General features: G+C 35.0%; 1 pseudogene; it reads right to left on the reverse strand.

Moving 5' to 3' along the window:
- Nucleotides 1-5,174: 5,174 nt before the first annotated feature.
- Nucleotides 5,175-16,707, reverse strand: LOC100590341 (annotated as a pseudogene).
- Between the last annotated feature and the right edge of the window lie 6,378 nt (nucleotides 16,708-23,085).

A 23,085-nucleotide genomic window follows, 5' to 3' on the forward strand; every position in this document is an offset into this window, starting at 1 on the left:
TCAATAAATTAGATATTGATGGGATGTATCTCAAAAAATAAGAGCTATTACGACAAACCCACAGCCAATATCATACTGAATGGGCAAAAACTGGAAGCATTCCCTCTGAAAACTGGCACAAGACAGGGATGCCCTCTCTCACCACTCCTATTCAACATGGTGCTGGAAGTTCTGGCCAGAGCAATCAGGCAGGAGAAGGAAATAAAGGGTATTCAATTAGGAAAAGAGGAAGTCAAACTGTCCCTGTTTGCAGATGACATGATTGTATATGTAGAAAATCCCATTGTCTCAGCCCAAAATCTCCTTAAGCTGATTAGCAACTTCAGCAAAGTCTCAGGATACAAAATCAATGTACAAAAATCACAAGCATTCTTGTACACCAATCACAGACACAGAGAGCCAAATCATGAGTGAACTCCCATTCACAATTGCTTCAAAGAGAATAAAATACCTAGGAATCCAACTTACAAGGGATGTGAAGGACCTCTTCAAGGAGAACTACAAACCACTGCTCAATGAAATAAAAGAGGATACAAACAAATGGAAGAACATTCCATGCTCATGGGTTGGAAGAATCAATATCGTGAAAATGGCCATACTGCCCAAAGTAATTTATAGATTCAATGCCATCCCCATCAAGCTACCAATGACTTTCTTCACAGAATTGGAAAAAACTACTTTAAAGTTCATATGGAACCAAAAAAGAGCCGCATGCCAAGTCAATCCTAAGCCAAAAGAACAAAGCTGGAGGCATCACGCTACCTGACTTCAAACTATACTACAAGGCTACAGTAACCAAAACAGCATGGTACAGGTACCACAACAGAGATATAGATCAATGGAACAGAACAGAGCCCTCAGAAATGATGCCGCATATCTACAACTATCTGATCTTTGACAAACCTGACAAAAACAAGAAATGGGGAAAGGATTCCCTATTTAATAAATGATGCTGGGAAAACTGGCTAGCCATATGTAGAAAGCTGAAACTGGATCCCTTCCTTACACCTTATACAAAAATTAATTCAAGATGGATTAAAGACTTAAATGTTAGACCTAAAACCATTAAAATCCTACAAGAAAACCTAGACAATACCATTCAGGACATAGGCGTGGCCAAGGACTTCATGTCTAAAACACCAAAAGCAATGGCAACAAAAGCCAAAATTGACAAATGGGATCTAATTAAACTAAAGAGCTTCTGCACAGCAAAAGAAACTACCATCAGAGTGAACAGGCAACCTACAGAATGGGAGAAAATTTTTGCAACATACTCATCTGACAAAGGGCTAATATCCAGAATCTACAATGAACTCAAACAAATTTACAAGAAAAAAACAAACAACCCCATCAAAAGGTGGGCAAAGGACATGAACAGACACTTCTCAAAAGAAGACATTTATGCAGCCAAAAAACACATGAAGAAATGCTCATCATCACTGGCCATCAGAGAAATGCAAATCAAAACCACAGTGAGATACCATCCCACACCAGTTAGAATGGCCATCATTAAAAAAACAGGAAACAACAGGTGCTGGAGAGGATGTGGAGAAATAGGAACACTTTTACACTGTTGGTGGGACTGTAAACTAGTTCAACCATTGTGGAAGTCAGTGTGGTGATTCCTCAGGGATCTATAACTAGAAATACCATTTGACCCAGCCATCCCATTACTGGGTATATACCCAAAGGACTATAAATCATGCTGCTATAAAGACACATGCACACGTATGTTTATTGCGGCACTATTCACAATAGCAAAGAGTTGGAAGCAACCCAAATGTCCAACAACGATAGACTGGATTAAGAAAATGTGGCACATATACACCATGGAATACTATGCAGCCATAAAAATTGATGAGTTTGTGTCCTTTGTAGGGACATGGATGAAACTGGAAAATATCATTCTCAGTAAATTATCGCAAGGACAAAAAACCAAACACCGCATGTTCTCACTCATAGGTGGGAATTGAACAATGAGAACTCATGGACACAGGAAGGGGAACATCACATTCCAGGGACTGTTGTGGGGTGGGGGGAGAGGGGAGGGACAGCATTAGGAGATATACCTAATGCTAAATGACGAGTTAATGGGTGCAGGAAATCAACATGGCACATGGATACATATGTAACAAACCTGCACATTGTGCACATGTACCCTAAAACCTAAAGTATAATAAAAAAAATAAAAATTCATCTAGGCCTGGAAAAAAGGTTAGAAATTGAATGGCCTACATGGTGAGTGAGAAGAATACATCATCATAGGGGAAATGATGAATCAATACCAAGAGATACGATACAGATGGCACCTTTCAGAAGTATCAAGGCATCTGGAGTAGATGGAATGAAAGTTTAGAGGTAGGGAGCGGTAACAGCAGCAATGAGAGATGACTTTGCAAACACAGATTGTGACCTCCTACGAAAGTATGTTTTCTCTTTTAATTCTTATAATTGGTATTGTTGAGAAATAAACATTAGCCATAGCTTTAAAATAATCGAGTCAGAGAGTTTGGTATATTTTTGCAAATGACTCGATGTGAACCTATAACTACATAAAGTTTCTTGCTCTTTAGAAATGACTGATCATTAACAATAGGCTCACATTTTTTACTTATTATCCCTTCATTTGTTCACTTTCTTTAAATTCTCATTTCAAAGAAATGGGGAAACAATTTACTGAACTGAAGTTAAATTCCATAACAGATGACCTCAAAGGAATTAGTCTTATTACACAAAATTGCTTTGGGTAAAATGGTGCAAAGGTCTTATTCATTTCGATGAGCTGTTGCTTATTAAAAATAAAATGCATTTATAATATGAACAATCTCCTTTTTAATAAGGGATGCTGTTATCTTTAAAATTTCAAGAAATTATAACACTTATTTGCAAGTTACATTCACTATTCTTAAACAATCCTAGGTTCTATTTTACTTTAAATTCAAATGTTATCGTGAGTATTATTTATGAAACTCTATTTTACATATAATGAAGAGGCTTGATAAATTCACTAAAAATTACACCACAGATATTCAGAAACAAATTGTCCTAAGCAGTGTCAAACCAAGGGTGGAGGGGCAGGACCAAGAGAACAGTTTTACTCTGCTTGTGGGAAATAAGGGAGTGTGTTTTAGAAACAAAATTTAAAACAGCAATAAAACTGACTAAAATTGGTCTGCATTATATTAACCTCATGCACTGACAATTCTAAATATTGTCAGTGATTAAACATTACTCCCTGAAAATCTTTTGTTGCTCTGTTAATGCATTTGCTATGATTACTGCATACACACACAAACACATACACACATAATATTAAGTATAAAATATATATATATGTAAAGTTCAAGAAGAAGAGAAGAAAAGAAATGGAAGGTAGGGAATACTCAAAGAAATAATGACGGAGAATTTCTAAAAATTGAAAAAACCTATTAATCTTCAAATTGTAAAGACCCATAACATACTAAATAGAAAAGATTGTGCAAGGGTTGACACATATAGACAGCATAGTGAAATGTAAGAACATCAAAGACAAAGAGAAATTTCTAAATTTCTAGAGAGATCAAAACAGAATACCTTCAATGGGCAATGTGATTTAAATATCAGAATTCTCGATGGCAACAATAACTGCAAGAAAGCATAGACTTACCAATTTTATATTGCATAGAGTAAATTATAAATTTTGTATCCAGAAAGAATAGCATTTAAGTGTAAAATGAAAATATTTTTAGTTATGATACCACACATAGAAAATTTTATTAAAATGTTTGAATGTTTGACTCTATTAAATAGAGCATTAAACAGTGAGATTTCTCATACAATTATGCAAAAAATAATACATAAACATATCCATAATGATATTTTCCTAACATTTATTATTATGTGCAAAGGACAGGCAGAACGCTTTCATATATATTATATATTTAAACCTCACTGCAACCCTATGAGATCAGCATTATTATCATCCCCAATCCACAGACACCCAATTTGGAAATGAAATTCTAGATTACATTAATATAGATTAGAATGAAAGAGGATGAAGAAAAATAAACTTTTATTTGAAATTTTGTGAAGGTACACACTGGCCTGGTCATAAAATAAGCTATTGTTCAGTTTTAGAAAACAGTAAGAATATTAAGGATAAGTAGAGATCATAATTTTTTTTTAAAAAAAGTACAGAATAACTTTTAAATCAACAGGAAAAAATTTAATCTGCCACTGGAAATTAGCAAAGGATAAACTCAAGAAAAAAATGAAAGACCTAATAGTTTTAAGTTAGGAGAACTATGTCTTAATATCAAGCTGATTGAGGTTATTTTAAACAGGTTAGCCTCATTAGTCAAAAGAGAGATATGTGCAAATTGGCAGCCCCTCCCTGAAAAAACTCAGTAATATATTTTCTATATGGCATACTTAAAAATAATGAGGCAGAAATATTGAAAATAAAATAATGGAAAAAGTTATACCATGTATATATTAACTGGCAAGTACTAGAATAGCAAAATAACATGAGATAAAATCAATTTAAAGTAAAAACTATCAATACAAATTGAATTTGCATACTGCAAATGTAACAGTAGATCAATTCTTATAACAACAACATTATAAGAAAAACTTAATACAACCTTGAAATAGACAAAGACAAGAAGTAAAAAAAGGAAGAAATAGATAAATCAACAATTAAAGTTATAAATTTTTATGTCATTAAAAATTGATAGATTAAATTTACAGAAAACAAAATATGAGATGTGAATAAAGTAATTAACAATCTTGATATATACAACTTTATACATCATAGAATCCACATTATTTTTAAGCATATGTGTAATATTTACCCCCTAAAACACATCATATTCTAGCTTCCAAGAGAATCGTCAATAAGTTCCAAAGAATCAATTTCATGTTTTCTAACCACATATGGGAACTCAGAAATTAATAATCAAACTACTACAAAAAACCCTATCAAAAAACTACAAAACATAACACTGAATACATGAGAAATAGGTAAAAGAGGGCTTAACCCATGGAAGAGAGCGATGAGAGTCAGACTCCATTTTTGGACAATGGCAAATTATAAGCAGAATACCAGTCCCTCGTAAATGGGCTTCTGTTTAGGGCAAAATCTCTGTCTTGGGTGAAGGAAATACAAGAAATGATCAAAAATCATGTTAGAGAATCTAGGCATAGGATAAACCTTGTACACTGGTTCCCACATTAGAAAGTGGGTTCCGGGGATCACAGACACATGGTAATCTCAGTAGTCCAGACCCTTCTCTTCTCTGGAGGCTCTGAATCCTGGGTCTCATTAGCTGCAAAATCACTTGTGGAGACTTGCTAAAGAACAGGAGTCAACAGGTATCAAATTTCAAAGAGTGAAAATGTGTCCTTCTCTGAATTGATTTGGGAATCAGAGTATTCCTCATAGTGCAAAACCCTCAGTAGACTTACATGTGACAAATGAGGAAAAGCAAAGGCCAAGGCTACATCAGTGATGCAATGTCTATCCTGCAGTCACAAAAGGTAGATTTACACAAGGAAGAAGAAAGAATCAGTGCTTACTGAGGCATATTCACTCTTCTTTATAAGCATTAGCAAAGAAAAAAAAAGGAGAACACTAAATTCAACGAACATTTTTATCTATTATTAATTTGCCCTACAATTTTGCTGTGCTTTCAAGTTTCATGGCAATCAATGAAATTACTCCTTCCTTATTTAGTGCAGGCCAAAGGTGCAGCAGTCCTGCAGCATATGTGTGGAGAGGCTCTTGTTCTTAGATCTCCACTGGTGTCAGGCAAAATTACCTTTTTCACTTTTCAATCGGTGGCACCAGCATTAAAGGATAAAGGAAATAAGAATTTTCAGTAAGAGTATCTACATCGTAAGGCACCACGCAAAATAAAGTGTAGTATTCACTGAATATTTATTAAAGAGATAAGACCTTTTTTCTTAGAGAGGTAATGAGTAAAGAAGTAATAACTGTGCCAATTATTACAGCCACATAACAACTTAACCCAAAAATCAGCAGTTTAAGACAACGATTTTATTTTGCTCACAATTTTCTGGGTCAGGGATTTTGAAACAGTTCAGCTAAGTAGTTCTCACTTGAATTCTTTCATGGAGTTTCAGTCTGATGTTGATTATGATCAAATTATCTAAAGGGTGATTTGGTTATGTATCCAACTGGGCCTATTCTCAGGGCTGGCAGTTGATGCTGGTTACTGGCTAGGTGTGTTGGCTAATGTTACTACATGTGACTTCTTCAGGGTGGTAGTACCAGAACAGTAAGAATTGTTACATAGTGGGGGCTTCACCACAAATAGGTGTCCCAGAGAACCGGGAGAATGCTGCATCACCCTTTATAACCTACTTTCAGAAGTCACATAGTATCACTTCCATCATCATTTATGGGTCAAAGCAGTCACAAGTCCACCAGATTCAAGGAGGAAAACAAACAAAAAAACCCACTTCTTAATGGCAGGAGATGTGTAGATATTTGATTTTTAGACATGTTTTAAAACTTTCAACATGACTAATACCTTATTTGGCAATAAAGATTATTCTAAATGAAATGTCTACAGACTTAATTTTTAAAATGAAATATGGAGATGTTAAACGAGTGAATAGTCCACTATTAACATGAAAATGTCTAATAGCCAAAGACCACATTTGCTTTTAATTATACTTTTTGCCACACTATAAAATAGGTATGAACCAAGAGAAATTTTTATTTGATTCAGATAACACCAGAAAAAATGTGTATACTAAAGTTTCATGTTTTCCTACCTAAAATACGAAGTTTAAACATTTATAGAAAATTAAGCATGTAATTACTTGCTATGTAGACTCAGCTTTAAATGATTGTTAATTTTTGCTTAAATGGTCAACGTACCCCAATAGGAAAATAAATCTAATTAGTCAGTGTGTAAAAATCAATTATCCGTATGAAAATATCTTCAATTATAGTAGTAATTATGGAAAGATTTTATATCCAAAGGCAATGAAAAACAATGGAAGAAATACTACATATTAAATAAAAATTCAATGTGTGCTACTTTTTAAGTGTGACATTCAGAATGTTATTAGTTAAATAATAGAGGCAATGTCTGCTATCCCAAAGGAAATGCCGAGGGATACCTCCCTGCTACCCGATGCATTGCAAAAGAGGACAGCATGCTCTTTAGTGCTGTTTTCTCCTCTATTCTGAAAAAATAAAAAAAGAAAAACACCTTGGAATTGATTTCAGGTGACAATTTCTATTAGTCATTGTTTACAAACTGTAAAAGAAAAAAATTACTTACAGATTCAAGTAATTTCATTGTATTTGCCATACAAGTTCATCTATTTATTAAATGCTTTATGAACACACAGAGCTTTCTTTTCGTTCATAATTGATTAAATTTGTTATTTAGAGACAGATTATTTCTGAAGTTATTACTGGCATTTCGTAAAGCTCTATATGAGCTTTCACATTTCTTTTAAAAAAAATCTATGCTTCTTTATGCCAGGTCAGTCTTTAGAGGAAAACAGTAAGGGTTCAAGAATTATTATTTCTCTCTCGTTTGTCTAAAGACTCCAGGTCTTTTTTGAAAATGAATGGAGTCATAAACCATATCTTTGTCCTCACATTTTAGCATTTCTCCCTCAATATCTAATATGCCTTGCAGTGAAGATGCTACTTCTGTAAACAGAATATGGAAGTCATTTGTGAGTAGTGTTTTTATTCTGTGTGGTACTAGTGATAGAAACATTTGGCTTGAAGCCAAAAGATACTATTTTAGGCTTAGTATAATTTTCCAGCTGTTGTTGAGGAAAGCGTGTTACACTTCCCCTCCCATTACACTGACATACTCATCTATACATTTATATTTTGCTGCTTTTTCAAATCAGTGATGCAGCTGCCACAATATGCCTCCTCCTTCCAGCAGGTGGTAGATTATTCTCTGTATAAAATGACATCATTCCGTATCTTGCAGAAAACATGCCCTCTGAGCTGAGGAAAGGGCAGAACCATTATGAAAAACAAAATCTAGATGAATTTATCACATTGTATTTAGTGAAACCATATTATATATTTTAGAGAATTAACAACTAAAGGCAATACAATCAAATTATTAATGGCATTTGAAGAAGAAACAGTAAAATATAAACAAAGATTTCAATAATTTAAATAGGAGTAACAGTTTGCCTTCTTTAGAATCAACACTAAGGGAAACATAATTAGATTGTGTGGTCCTACTGCTATTCTACTTCTTCCCGACAGAAAGACAAACACTTGTGTTATACTTAAGATAATTTCTGAGTTTATGAGGCTATATTTAGCTGATGATTTGGTTATATGCTTTACTAAGCAATACCATAACAAACATTTTCATTACAGCTACAATGGCTCAAAACATTTTTGCTCCCAAACAGAAACCTATTTAATAGTCAATAAAAAGGGCTTTTGGCTGACATTCAATTTTAAAATGAAAAAGGCGTATTTCATATTTGTTTTCTAATGAAGATAGAGTAGAAAATGATGTAAAAAAAACACAGAACCAATTGGGCTATCCAGTAGTTTACTTTAGAGATGAGAGTCTATAAAAGAGCAGGTGATACCATAATATTTACCATTCTTTAATAGATATTTTAAATTATCTGACATAGAATATTCAGCATATTTTTCATTATCTTTGAAGGAAATAACAATATTTTACACCAAAATATATATTTTTTGAAATATTTTAAAATGGCTGACTCTTGGTCATCCCGACAGAAGTAGCTTTGCAAAGGTGTCTTAAGTGGGAAAATTGTGCATCTATAAAGAATCTCCATTAATCCATCCATACCCCCTCCCCTTTCTATCTCTTTCCTCAGACCCAGGAGAGATTGAGAGTATCACACTTTTTAAAGTCTGAAAAGAAACCTTTACCATCTAGTATCTCCGAGGGAGGTTTCATCCGAGTAACAAATTCACCTTTGCCAGCCAAGCTTCTGTCTTTCTCTCTCAACCTGTCTTGCCACTAAACCCGATTTACCTTTTCTGGCCGTACTCTGAGTCTGCATTTTTTACTGTGGCCTCAGGATGATACATAAGCTCCTGTAATTCATTGGGAGGTTGGGTTTTCATTCTGACGGCTCCTGTGTATGCTTGTTAAATAAATTTGTATGCCTTTTTTTCCTATTAATCAATCTGCCTTGTGTCAGTGATTTTCAGAAAACCTTTAAGGGGCCAAGAGCCCATGGCCCCCACATATTGTACATATTTTATGCACAAATATACATAAATAAAATCATGTTGATGTACACTAAACAGTATTTTCCTTTCTACGTATGTTCATTACTTAGTTATTGTAAACCAGAAAGTATCTAAGATAGGTCTCTATCAATTTAGAAGTTTATTTTCCAAAGTTTAGGATATGCCTGGAAGAAAAGAACACAGAATCACAGAAACAGTCTGTGGTCTGTGTTTTTCTCCAAAGAAGAACTTCAGGGTTTGAATATTTAAAGATGAAAAGTGGACTGGAGGGAAAGAGGTGAAACTATCTTTGCAAAAATTATAAGAGAAAATTATGACAGGAAAAGAGACCTGACCTATCTGACTCCCTGTTGATTCTAACTTCCAAGCTGTCCTTGTTCATTCCTGGTCATAGGCCAAACTAACTGTGGGAGGAACTTATTTTGCCATTGAAAGTATTGGCAAAAACTGCAGTTACCTTTGCACCAACCTAATAGTTTACAGTTTAACTTTGAAACAAAGACAATAACAACCCTTTCCCAAAATGAGCCCCCTACCTGCCTGGGGCTAGACTGCTTTTGCAGGAGCAACAAATCAGCCACAAGTTGAGAAATTATGGTTTAGAAGTCATGCAGCTGGAGGCTACAAGATTCTGAACATCCCCAAATTGTTCCTGGGGATAAACTCATTATTGCAAAACTTGAGATCAGAGCTTGAGATGTTTTGTAGACACCGTACTTGATGAATCAGCTGGCACCACCCAGACGGATAAACTGGGTCAGCGGGTCTTGTGCCCCTTTCTACCCCCCGGGAACTGACTCAGTCCAAGACATCTTTGACATCCTGGAAGTTCATCTTAGACCCAACCTATCAGCACTCACCACTTTCCAACCCCTTCCCCACCAAATTATCCTTAAAAATCTGGATCCCTGAGTTTTTGGGGCAACTGATTTGAGTAATAATAAAATTCTAGTCTCCTGTACAGCCAGCTTGGCATGAATTAAACTCTTTCTCTATTGCAATCCCCCTGTCTTGGTAAATCTGCTCTGTCTAGGCAGCCGGCAGGGAAAACCAGTTGGGAGGTTACAGAGGGAAGATATGGTAATCCACATGTTTCAAGGGAAAAGGAGCAGGTAGGGGAATAGTCAGTTATGTATTCACCTCACGCATTGTAGATGAGATAAAGTGAATATAGAGTAGCTACCTTTGGAGATGTTTAAACTTTTATTTGTACGTATCTGCCTAGGAACAAAAGAAAAGGCAGTTTCTTGCATGACTCAGCTTTCAGCTTAATTATTTTCTTTTGGCATAAGGAATCGGGGCCCTGAGTTTTTCTTTTTCACTCACATTTCCTTTAAATGTCATAAAAGAATACAGTAAGGAATCAATAGTTCTAATCTCTACTTTGTTAATTTAAGGTAGCCTAGCCTACCTTAAATGTGCCCAGAACACTTACATTAGCCTACAGGTGGGCAAAGTCATCTAACACAAAATCCCTTTTATAATATCTCTTGTAATTTATTGAATACTGCACTGGAAGTAATAAACAGTTTATCAGTTCACCTATTTTGTAATGGAAAAATATGTTATATCATTTATGTGGGTTACAGAAGAAGCTGGACTTTAAACACATTGAGTAATTATAGCTTGTATATGTTAGTTTATAGACAATAAAGTATATCTGGGTTATGAAGAAACTTCAAGTTTTGAGGTGAAAGAGATAAGTTCAATTCATGCTACCATTAGGAGAAATTAAATGTCTGTGGCAATAGTTTGGGAAAGGATTGGCAAGCCCTCTAAAGCAAAGAAACAAATTCTTCATTGTGAAGGACTACCGATTTCCAGAGTGGATAGTGTGGTTTGTGCTAGAAAGCTATTGACTTATTTATTATATCCTTCCTGGAAGACAATACAAGGTGTCATGAGGAAAGTGTTTCCAATATTGAATACTTTTCTGTCCTAACAAGATGAGCCCAAGAAGGTGGAGATAATAGGTGGCAGTTATGTACTGTAGGGAGAAAGCTTTTTTAATGACTTAGCACAAAGTAGTCCCCAGTGAATGTCTTAAATGAACACAGAATGAAGAAGCTATGTACCACATTTTTAGAAAATAAAAAGTAACACCTCTCTCTGCTAAGCCAGTAATTAGCATGTGAAGTCAATGTTTATATTGTTTTCAAACTTCCAGAAATGCTGTGGAAAGATTAAGCTCAGAATTAGATAAAATTAGGTAGCAAATTGATAACAGATACTGTATGTTTTTAGAAGTGATGTTTATGTTGTGTGCAGAAATGTTTAAAAATGTTTTTACATTAAAAATTTTATTCTAGTAGCTAACACAGTCATACAAAAATAAGAATTATAATAAAATTCCATGATTCTACCAACCAGATATAACCCTTATTATCACAGTAGCACGTATCCTTCCAGTCTTTTTTCTGAACATATGTCGCTGGAATCTCAAATTATTCGGAACCATAACATTTTATATTTGTCCCCAATAATGCAATAAGTAGATAATTTAAACAAACCTAACTCTCATCCCTACTTACATACAACTCACATACTTCTTTCTTGCTGAATAGCACTTCCGTCATTAGAATTTTGAACTGATTTTATACTTTTCAGGTACCTTTAGTTACTAGACTGTTATAACTGATAAATTATTATTTGAACTCAATATTGATCCAAAGCTTTGGTATTTGTCTTTCAACATAGGCAGATCAATGACTCTAGCCCCTTAGTGTAGAGAAAGGTCAGTCTTATACTGAAAAGCTTCTTAATTTTTCCTTTTCTATTTGTTCCTCAGGGTTTGTCACCATTGAGTGATAAAGGTGTCAGGTCCCAATTGTCAGTTCATTGTTGGCTATGTGGATTTAGAATTGGTACATGGTACTTAGCAATTTTTGAACTTAGCTGTGTGCTTCAGGCACGATTCGGAAACAAGAGGACAAGTTTTGCAAAGCTATACATACACAAACATAGCCTTAACTTTTTATAAAAATGGGACTTACTATACAAATTCTTTGTAACTATTTTTAACATGAATTATATCATAACATTGTTCTATATTGAGCATCATTAATAAAACTTTCATCTTTTCTACATTACAATGATAGCACATACTTCTCTTAACAATTGAAATGACATACAAATATTCCTTGATTCACAATGAGGTTATATCTAGATAAACCGGTTGTATGTTAAAAATATTGTTAAGTCAAAAATGCATTTAATGCACCTAACCTTTAAAACATCATAGGTGAGCCTAGCCTACCTTAAATGTGCCCAGAACACTTACATTAGCCTACAGGTGGGCAAAGTCATCTAACACAAAATCCCTTTTATAATATCTCTTGTAATTTATTGAATACTGCACTGGAAGTAATAAACAGAATGGTCGTTTCGGTTGTTTACCCTTGTGATTGCACAGCTGACTGGGAGCTGTAGCTCACTGCTGCTGCCTGGCATCCTGGGACTGTATCCTGCAGCTAGCCAGAGAAGAGAGCAACATTCAAAGTATGGTTTCTACTAAATATGTATTGCTTTCACATCATCATAAAGTTCAACAATTGTATGTCGAACCAAATAAGTCAGGGACCATCTGTATTGCAAAATGCATAAAAGCCATGCTAGTTATCTTTCTCTACTTCTCTTTCTCATCTCATTGAGATAACCAATACTAATAGCCTAAAATGCTCTCTTTCAATCCTTTTTTGTTGTTCATGAATATATATAAGCATATATATTTACATATATTATATCCACTATTTTCTTTGTTATTAAAGTAGAATCATATGATATACACACACCTTTGCAACTTTCTTTTCCCCTGAAAAAGTGACTCCCCATCAGTTGGAAGAGAAAGATTTAACAGCTTTCCAAAACAATTGTCTATAAATACGGATATATGTAGACAAATACAATTTTATTTAAATTAGGTTTCTTTGCATGGGCACACCCATTTCCTTCCCTCTCTTCTCTCAGGCAGCCTGTGCCAAAAAAAAAACAAAAACAAAAACAAAAAAAAAACAACCAACCCTCAGGTATATAAATCTTTTCTTTTTCACATAATCTTCCACACATTTTTTTCCCTCTTTCTCTCACACACCTGCATGAGTGTATAAAATAGAGCAATTGATAACTCCAAACACTCTTTTCTGCATATTACCTTTAAAAAAAACCAACAGTAAGCCTTCGAATGATGATTGAAAAGACTCAGTTCAAATATACAGCTTCTCCTCAGATCCTTGGGGCCATACCAAGATGGAACACATTTATGGGGCCAATATAAATCTTTCTCCAATGGGGGCCATTAACCCTCGGATCTCTGAAGAGTGAACAATCAGCAGACTCAATTCAGACTCTGCTCCAAGGCTTTCCAGATCGTCCTCTAAAGCCTCCAGGTTACCAAGATCTTGTATTTCTCAAACAGTGTTTCTCAAACATTTGGTTGAAATCCCTTTATATTCTTGTTATTCAGGACCAAAATACTTTTATTTTTGTGGGCAATATCTCTGAATATTGATCATATTAGATATGAAAACTAAGAAAGTTTGAAAATATTTGTTCACATTCAAAACAAATAATAAATGTATTACATGTAAACATACTACATTTTGAAAAATATTAAGGAAATTAATGCATAATAAGACTATATGCTATACATAGGTATTGAATGTGGCTATGGAAAGTTTTATAAAAATGATGGATGAATAACAACTCCTTTTCTGTTCATACACCACATTAACTTTTTTTTTTCAATGTAAAGGTGTATTTTGTATTACAATTTTTCCTGGATAGAAAATATTAGCCTTGACTGTTAATGGAAAGAAAGAAAATAGAGATGACTAAGACTCCAAATATTTGATGAACTACCTATTGTCATCAAAACGTTCTGAGAGAAATATAAAATTGTCCCATCACAAGCACATACACGCTATGCATTACAGCAGGATCTGTGTTGCAAACTGTTTGTGGCCTCTCCTCACACATATGTTCATAAATTAGATGGTTCTGGCTCCTTTACATGTGTTTCACTTACAAAACTTGCCACTTCTTTTTGAAGAGTACCTAACAACTATGAACCTATCTACTCCCTCACTGGAAGCTTCTTCCCATAGTAAAAAAGGTGATTTGTTTCGTTAGCTTTGACTCATGTTAACTCTGTGACCATCTACCTTTGAGTGAAGGCTGGCGAGAATGAGTAAGTAAGTGAGTGAGTGAGTGAGTGAGTGTTTGTGTGTGTTTTATAGGGAGATTGCTGGCAAGGAGCTCCTCCTAGAGGTTAGGGAATGCATCTCCCAGTATGTGAAGTTACAACTGTTTTAAGAAACTAAATACAATGTCTAGTGTACATATGCTATTAGTATAGATGTATATATAGGAAACCAAATTTTTTTTCTATATGTGTAAAAATTTTGTCTTCAGAAGTTGTGTCTTCATTTTGGGTTTGTAAGAAAGTCACAGTAAATAAAAGTCATCTTGATCAACTGTGCCACTTTATAAGTAAGAAAAATAATAACAATCATTTGAAATCTGTTGGCTATCAGAATTTTTGAAATCTTGGACATACATCTCCCAAGCACAATGTTCCATCTTTGCATTTTCAGTGGTCAAAAATTTTAAATTGAAGTTTCTTAACTAGAACTTATGACAGAGATATTTAATAAATACATTTAGATTTAAAGAATTCTTATAAAGATAGTATAGAGAGTTCCAGTATATCCTATGCTCAGTTTCCCCTATTAACAACTGAAATTAAAATAGTACATTTGTCATCGTTATTGAACCAATACTGATACAATATTATTAACTAAAGTTCATTTTAGATTACTTTTTTAAATTCCCTTGGTTTTCCTGTTTTATTTTTTTCATATAAACTATTTATTAACAGACAAGGCCCACATGTCAATTTCTTCTTGGACACACCCACAGCAGGGCCACCACAGCCAGTGGTCTTGGCGTGCTTGCCTCAGACATGAAGGCCCCAGAAGTGGCATAGCCCTCTGTGGGCCTGAATCTTCTTCAGTCACTCCAGATCTTCACAGACCTTGTTTTCCAGACCACTGGCCAGGACCTGGCTCTATTTTCCATCCTTTACATCTGTCTGTTTAAGGACCAGTCTGGGATCTTGTACTGGTGTAGATTTTGTACAATGGTCATCACAGGTTCCACCTCATCCTCAGTGAGTTCTCCTGCCCTCTTGGTGATGTCAATATCTGCTTTCCTCAACACCATGTGAGCATACCTTCAACCCACACCCTTAATGGCAGTGATGGCAAAGGCTATTTTCCACTGCCCATTGACGTTAGTGTTGGGTACTCGCAAAATATGCTGGAACTTCTCAGGGATCACTATGGATATGGCAGCAACACAAGTGGAGGTGTGGAGGCCACCTGTGGAATAGCTCAATTTTCCTTAACATCCTTTTTCTTTCCTAAAATCTCATCCAGCATACCACATTACAATTAGTTGTCCTGTGTCCTATGTCTTATTTGTGATAGTTTCTCAGATGTTTCTTGTTTTTGATGACTGACAGTTTTCAGGGTTACTGCTCGGATATTTGGATATTTGGTAGAATAACCCTTAGTAGAGATTTGTCTGAAGTCTCTCTTGTGGTTAGAATGCACTATATGTTCTGGGCAGTACTATAGAATTTTATTTGGCCTTAGCATAGTAATTGCCTCAGAGTTCCTGGCTCACTGCCAAGTTTCCCAAGAGATGGTCTTCAAGTAGAATATGCTTAGCAAAATGTGATCAGGAAGTTCAGAGTTTCTAAGTGCTCAAGCGTGCTTTAGAACATATACATTTTCAGGAAGTTTCCGGACCCACATAATATTGTATTTGTTCCTAGTTCCTAGGAGGCTATTTAATACTATGTATATGGAAGGACAGTCACCAAGAAAGTTAACCCAATACCCTACAAAGATAAAGTGGCTTTACTGATAGGATGAGCATTCAACCCAACTTGACAGGGACATTTTCAAATTCTAGCGGTTGTCCAATTGTCATTTTTAATAGCCTCTGCTCTTAACTTAAAAATGTTGTAGGTTATATATTCTATTTCATCATGGATTCATTTCCTACTGCTGCTGTAACAAATTGTCACAAATACAATGACAGAACACAGTTTTTTTTATAGTACAGTTTGGAGATCAGAAGGTAAAAGTCAGGTTTAACAGGCTGAAATCCTGATATATGCAGGACATCAGGAGACTCTGTGGAGAACACAGTCGCTTGCCTTTTCCAGCTTCTACTGGCTGAGGCACTCATGCAAGGTAAGATATTTACAGGTTTGAGGGATTAGGGTGCGGAAATCTTTGGAGTATCATTATTGTGATTACCATACACTGTAGTAACAGAGAGCAAGTAAAAAGTTAAAAAAAAATCAATTTTGAGCCATGAAGCTTATGGGTTTTGGGTACAAGACTTAACTCTGAGAATACATTTAAATGTAACTCATTACTCCTCCGTGCATTTTTATCACTCATCTGCCGTTCAGATATACAAAGATAAATTATAATAATGTATGATAACTTGTGATAAAATGCTGTAAGAAGAGAAGGAAAATAGCATAAATTTATGACTGTGTTTGTTTATTAGCTACACTCCCCTCTCCTAACATTGCAATATGGACCAAGCAAAAGCAGGTGAGTTTATGTGACAAAATCATAAAATTTCCAGAGTTTCTTGAGAGTTTCAAGGTCTCAATATTACGTTATTGGTTTTCTGCCTTACTAATTCTGTGACGTCCTAATAAACTACACAACTTCATAGAGTCATTGCTTAAAGACAGCTTGGTGAATTTCTTTGGGGTGACTAAACAGAGGAAGAGTTGCCTGTAGATGTGGCAGGGTAGACAGTGGTAGTGGACAAACAAGTAATACAGTAAAATGGAATCCTTCTAAACATATGACTTTTAAAACTAATAGTTGATTTCTAGCACATTGCCAAGGACATTTCTAATAAGTGTAACTCAATTATTTCCATGTACATTTTAGATAAAAATAATTCAGTACCCTTCATTGTTAGATATTTATTCATCCATAGCTGAAGGCTGCTTTAATCTGTGATGGCATAAAAATAGCCACGAATATTTTGACGCTTCTTCTAATGAGAGGTGAGGTCTGTGAGTCCTCCCTTGAGTTGGGGCTAGGCTCTGACTGTTTTAAATAATGTAGTATACTGAAAATGATGCTATAGCAGTTTTGACTGTAGATTTTAAGAGGATGAGCAGCTTCATTCCTCTTGGTGCATTGACCAACCATATCAAGGTCTGACTGACCTGAGTCCCCCATGCTGTGAGGAAGCCCTAGCTAATGTTAAGGTCATATAGAACAAGGGGAAGAGAGAGGGAGGGAGACAGAGAGAGGGAGGGGTGTGTGCAGTTTGGGAGGGTGAGGTGGCAGGATCACTTGAGGCCAAGAGTTCAAGACCAGCCTGGTCACATAGTGGGACCCCATCTGTACAAAAAGAAGGGAATAAAGAACAAGAAAAAAGAGGTGCAAGGGTTAGGAAGGAGAGAGAGAGAGAGAGAGAGGGAGATGCCTTGCTAGCTCTCAGCTCTTTCTGTTTGCTCCAGACATGCAAGTCCTTGCAGTATCCCAGTTGGGATGTTTTTGTGGATCAGAGATGAACTATCTTTGCTGAGCCCCACTCAAATTTCTGAGCCAAAAATTGAAAAAATAAGAAAATGATTGCTGTTCTATGCAAAATTTAGATTTCAGTGTGCTATATTTTACAGCAGTCATTAATAACTGCATACTCAAAGTGTACACCTTCATTCTTAAACAACTTGGGGGAAATCTCCCTATTAACTGTTTTCTATCCAACCTTCAAATTTTGGAGTTCCTTCAGTTGGCTCATATATGGTTTGTAATGCCTGGCTGATCTCTTTCAATGGATACTTTGCTTAGAGTATCTGCTTCATTATTGGTTCCAGGTTAAACCTAGGCTTAAAATTTGTGTTTTGTTTTACACTTTCTGTATATGCCAAAGCCTGACTCTTGTACATGTAAACTGACCTCTTGATCCCAGAAGTCTAACTGCGAGTTAAGTAGAGACAACCACTGATGCATTTGGGATAGAAAATTTTGATTTTTATTATGGCAACCTGACCTAAGGGGCCATTAAAAAAAAATCTTAGAATTTCTAGCATTTATTTAACCCTTGCTTTAAAGAGTACACTACATAGCATATTTAAATTTTGAAAAAAAAAAAAAAGCTTTTCAAATTTCTATTGTTTGCAGAGTATTAAAATACACAAAAAATTACCATGTCCCAACTACTTTTCTAATCACTTGAGTTATAATAGTGAGCAAAAAAGGGCAAAGATCCTGCTGTCATCAAATTTTACTTTTAGTGGTGAGAAAGAGAAAATGTACATATAAACAAACAACAAATATGTAAGTGATATGTCTGGCCGTTTGGTCCTTTATGGTAGCCACTGGACACATATAGCTATTTAAATTTAAATAAAATTTAGTCGTAAATTCAATTTAAAAACTTCAGTTCCCCAGGCACACTAGCCAACTTTCAAGAGCCCAGAAGTCTACTATATTGCACAGTATGGATTACGGAAACTTTCCATCATCACAGAAAGTTCTTTGGGTTGGACTAGAAAAGTAATGCAAGATAAGGTTAGGTGCTCACAATAATTTGAAATTCAAGAGGAACAAAAATATTTCTGAATGTCTTTTTAGAGCATTATATAGATCTCTTTATGTGCCTCATAAATATCATAATTCTCAAGAGATGATTAATTTTTCTTAGTTGAAAGAAGAAGGTGAATTTGTTGTTCTTCAGCATTCATTAAGGGCACAGTTTAGAATTTCTTCATTTTTCTTTTTTAAATCCCTTTACAAGAAAGGAGAGGTAGTATATTAGTGATGGTCTTTGCTACTTCTGCTGTGGTTTGAATTACACAAAATGTTTACAGATGCTATGAAAGAGCGCTGGATGATTAATGAATATTAATCATGTTTAGATTAATGAATATTTATTGTAAGAAAGAATGTTACAGTAACAAATCAAATAATATTGAAGCCTAAACTTTTGCCATATTAGGATTCAAATTTGACTTTCAAGGGAAATATAATTCATAAAATATTTATTTCAAGAGATAGAATTTTAATTTAGTTAAATATTATTGAACAAAATATATCAAACTTCTGCCTCTGGCTAATTGGATTTTGATTGCTTTTTAGTTATCATCTTCTGTCTTTGGTTCATCAAAAAGATCTATATCTGCACTCATATTTTAGTGAAATAATTGTTACTCACACATACGTATTTCTAAGTTATGATCATGTTATATGACCATTTAAATATATTTAGGTGAAATGTTAATGAAGTGGAAAGGCTTACCACTGTGTCACTGAATAAAAAAATTTAACATGTAATGCTACATTAGAGATTAGAAAGAACAAAAATATTGATGAGAAAAATTTAAAACTATTAGTGATAGAAAGCTATACCAAACTTTGAATAAAAAGGAACTTCTTCAATCATCAGATAAAAGTAGCTACAAAAATCTCTCAGTAGATAGATAACTTATTTGATGTTAAATTGGAAACAATACATTATTGTTCAGCTTTTTTTTTTTTTTTGAGATGGAGTCTCGCTCTGTTGCCCAGGCTGGAGTGCAGTGGCCCGATCTCGGCTCACTGCAAGCTCTTCCTCCCAGGTTCACTCCATTCTCCTGCCTCAGCCTCCCAAGTAGCTGGGACTACAGGTGCCCACCACCACGCCCGGCTAATTTTTTGTATTTTTAGTAGAGACGGGGTTTCACTGTGTTAGCTAGGAGGGTCTCTTATCTCCTGACCTTGTGATCCGCTCACCTCGGCCTCCCAAAGTGCTGGGATTACAGGTGTGAGCCACCGTGCCCGGCCCTAATGTTCAGTTTTATAACATTTATTCTATGTATTATGAGAGGTCTTAGCATTTTTATTTTCACAAAGAAAAAAGAGGGGTGCAGGCAGGGCATAATGGCTCATGCCTATAATCCTAGCAGTTTGGGAGGGTGAGGTGGGAGGATCACTTGAGGCCAAGAGTTCAAGACCAGCCTGGGCACATAGTGGGACCCCATCTGTACAAAAAGAAGAAGGGAATAAAGAACAAGAAAAAAGAGGTGCAAGGGTTAGAAAGGAAGCAAAACAGCTATTATTATTCACAAATAATATGTAATATGATTATTAAGTTCAATACAAATAGTCACCAGGATTTTTGTTCAACAACAAGAGCATCTATTTCTGGAAGTTTCATTTATGATAGAAATAGTATTATGGGATAGTTATGAGTAAAAGTAAGAAAGAAAGAAAAAAGAAAACATGATACACATAAGTTTTATGAAAAAATACTTTAAAATGTTGAAAGGTATTTAGAAAGTTCCAAATATGTGAAAGAAAATGCTATGCTCATAGATAGTCTTCTCCCGTAAAGATATATATTGTCCTAAACTACTTTACAGAGTCAACGGAATTCAATAAAAAAAAGCAAAAAACTTGTACAAACAAGGACACACATTACAAAATGGAGGAGAGAAGCTACAAGAATAGTTAAGGCATACTGAGAAAGAATAAGATTGGCTGGGGAGGGGAGCATTTTCTATATGGAAAGATATATTACAAAATCTTAATAGTTGAGTATCTGTTTTGTCACAGCAATAAACAAACACAGCAATGAAAATGATGGAGAGAGGAGAAACAGACCTAACCATACAGAGATTAAAAACCAAAGCCGGGCGCGGTGGCTCACGCTTGTAATCCCAGCACTTTGGGAGGCCGAGGCGGGCGGATCACGAGGTCAGGAGATCGAGACCATGGTGAAACCTCGTCTCTACTAAAAATACAAAAAAAAATTAGCCGGGCGTGATAACGGGCCCCTGTAGTCCCAGCTACTCGGAGAGGCTGAGGCAGGAGAATGGCGTGAACCCGGGAGGCGGAGCTTGCAGTGAGCCGAGATCGCGCCACCGCACTCCAGCCTGGGCGACAGAGCGAGACTCTGTCTCAAAAAAAAAAGTAAAAATAAAATAAAAACCAAAACTTTTAGATTCAGGCGTACATGTGTGGTTTTGTCATATAGGTAAAATTGTGTTACAGGGGTTTGTTGTACCGATTATTTCATCAAGTAGGTACTAAGTGTAGCACCTAATAGTTCTTTTTTTTTCTGATTCTCTGTCTCCTCCCACCCTCTGATTCTCTCTCTCCTCCCACCCTCCAACCTCTGATCAGCCCCATTGTGTGTTGTTCCCCTCTGTGTCCATATTTTCTCATCACTTAGCTCCCACTTAGAGGTGAGAACATGTGGTTTTCTGTTCCTGCATTAGTTTGTTAAGGAAAATGAAGTCCAGCTCCATCCATGTTTCTATAAAGGACATGATCTTATTCTTTGTAATGGCTGCATAGTATTCCATGGTGTATATGTACCACATTTTCATTATTCAAGCTGCCATTGATGGACATTTAGGTTGATTCCATGCCTTTGTTATTGAGAATAGTGCTGCAATAAACATGCTTGTGCATGTGTCTTCATGGTAGAATGATTTATATTCCTTTGGGTATATACCCAGTAATGGTATTGCTGGGTTAAATGGTATTTCTGTTTTTAGCTCTTTGAGGAATTGTCACACTGCTTTCCACAATGGTTGAACTAATTTACACTCCCACCAACAGTGCATAAGTGTTCCCTCTTCTCCCCAACATCGCCAGGATCTGTTATTTGTTGACTTCTTATTAATAGCTATTCTGACTGGTGTGAGATGGTATGTCATTGTGATTTTGATTTGCATTTCTCTAATTATCGGTGATATTGAGCTTTTTGATTGCATATATGTCTTCTTTAGGAAAATGTCTGTTCATGTCCTTTGATTACTTTTTCAGGGGGTTGTTTGTTTAATTTTTTTTCTTATAAATTTGTAAGTTCTTCATAATTGCTGGATATTAGATCTTTGTCAGATGCATAGTTTGCAAATATTTTCTCCCATTCTGTAGCTTGTCTATTCACCCTCATAGAGAGTTCTGATAGATTACCAATGTGATAATGTTTATGAGTCAGAATATTTGGAACATCTCAACAAATAAGCTCTGAATATTAGTTATCCACATGGAAAAAAATGAAATATTATACCTATGTCTAAAATCAAACCCAGAAGAATTTTAGAAAAAAATTCTTATTCTCTAAGATAGGAATTAATTTCTCAAACAAAGCACAAAAATCATGTCTTCAAAGGAGAAGCTTAATGAATTTTTCAACTATAACAAAAATAAGACATAGTCATCAAAATAACTATAAAGTAAAAGACAAGCTACATCCTAGCAGAAGATGTTTGCAACATAAAGCACAGGAAAAGAATTATTAGTCAATCTACATAAATAATTTCTTCATGCCAATAAGAAAAACCATATAGAAACCACATAGAAAAAACAATTGGCAAATATGTAAATGGAAAGAGGAAAAAGAGATATATTTTTATCTTATTTCTTCATAGGAAAATATAAATTAAACCTATAATGAGATGTCATTGTAAAAGACTGGGTTGGCAAAAATTAAAATAAGCTAATAATACAAATGTTGTCATGGATACAAAATAGCAGGAACTTTAATAAATTTCTGGTGGTTTTTAAAATTATTATAAATACTCTCTAAAACCATTTGACAATATATAATAAAGTTGAATACATGTATATAGTAAGACAAAATAGTTTTATTTTTAACTGTATACTTAAGACAATCTGAATATCCACAGTATAATAGACAAATATATGTTGATATATATACAATGGTATATTATATATGAAAATAAATGAACTTCGGTTACATATATCACCATAGATACACTTCAACAAAAGAATGGTTGAAAAAACATGTCT

Source organism: Nomascus leucogenys, chromosome 3, assembly GCF_006542625.1.
Source record: "Nomascus leucogenys isolate Asia chromosome 3, Asia_NLE_v1, whole genome shotgun sequence".
Taxonomy (NCBI): domain Eukaryota; kingdom Metazoa; phylum Chordata; class Mammalia; order Primates; family Hylobatidae; genus Nomascus; species Nomascus leucogenys.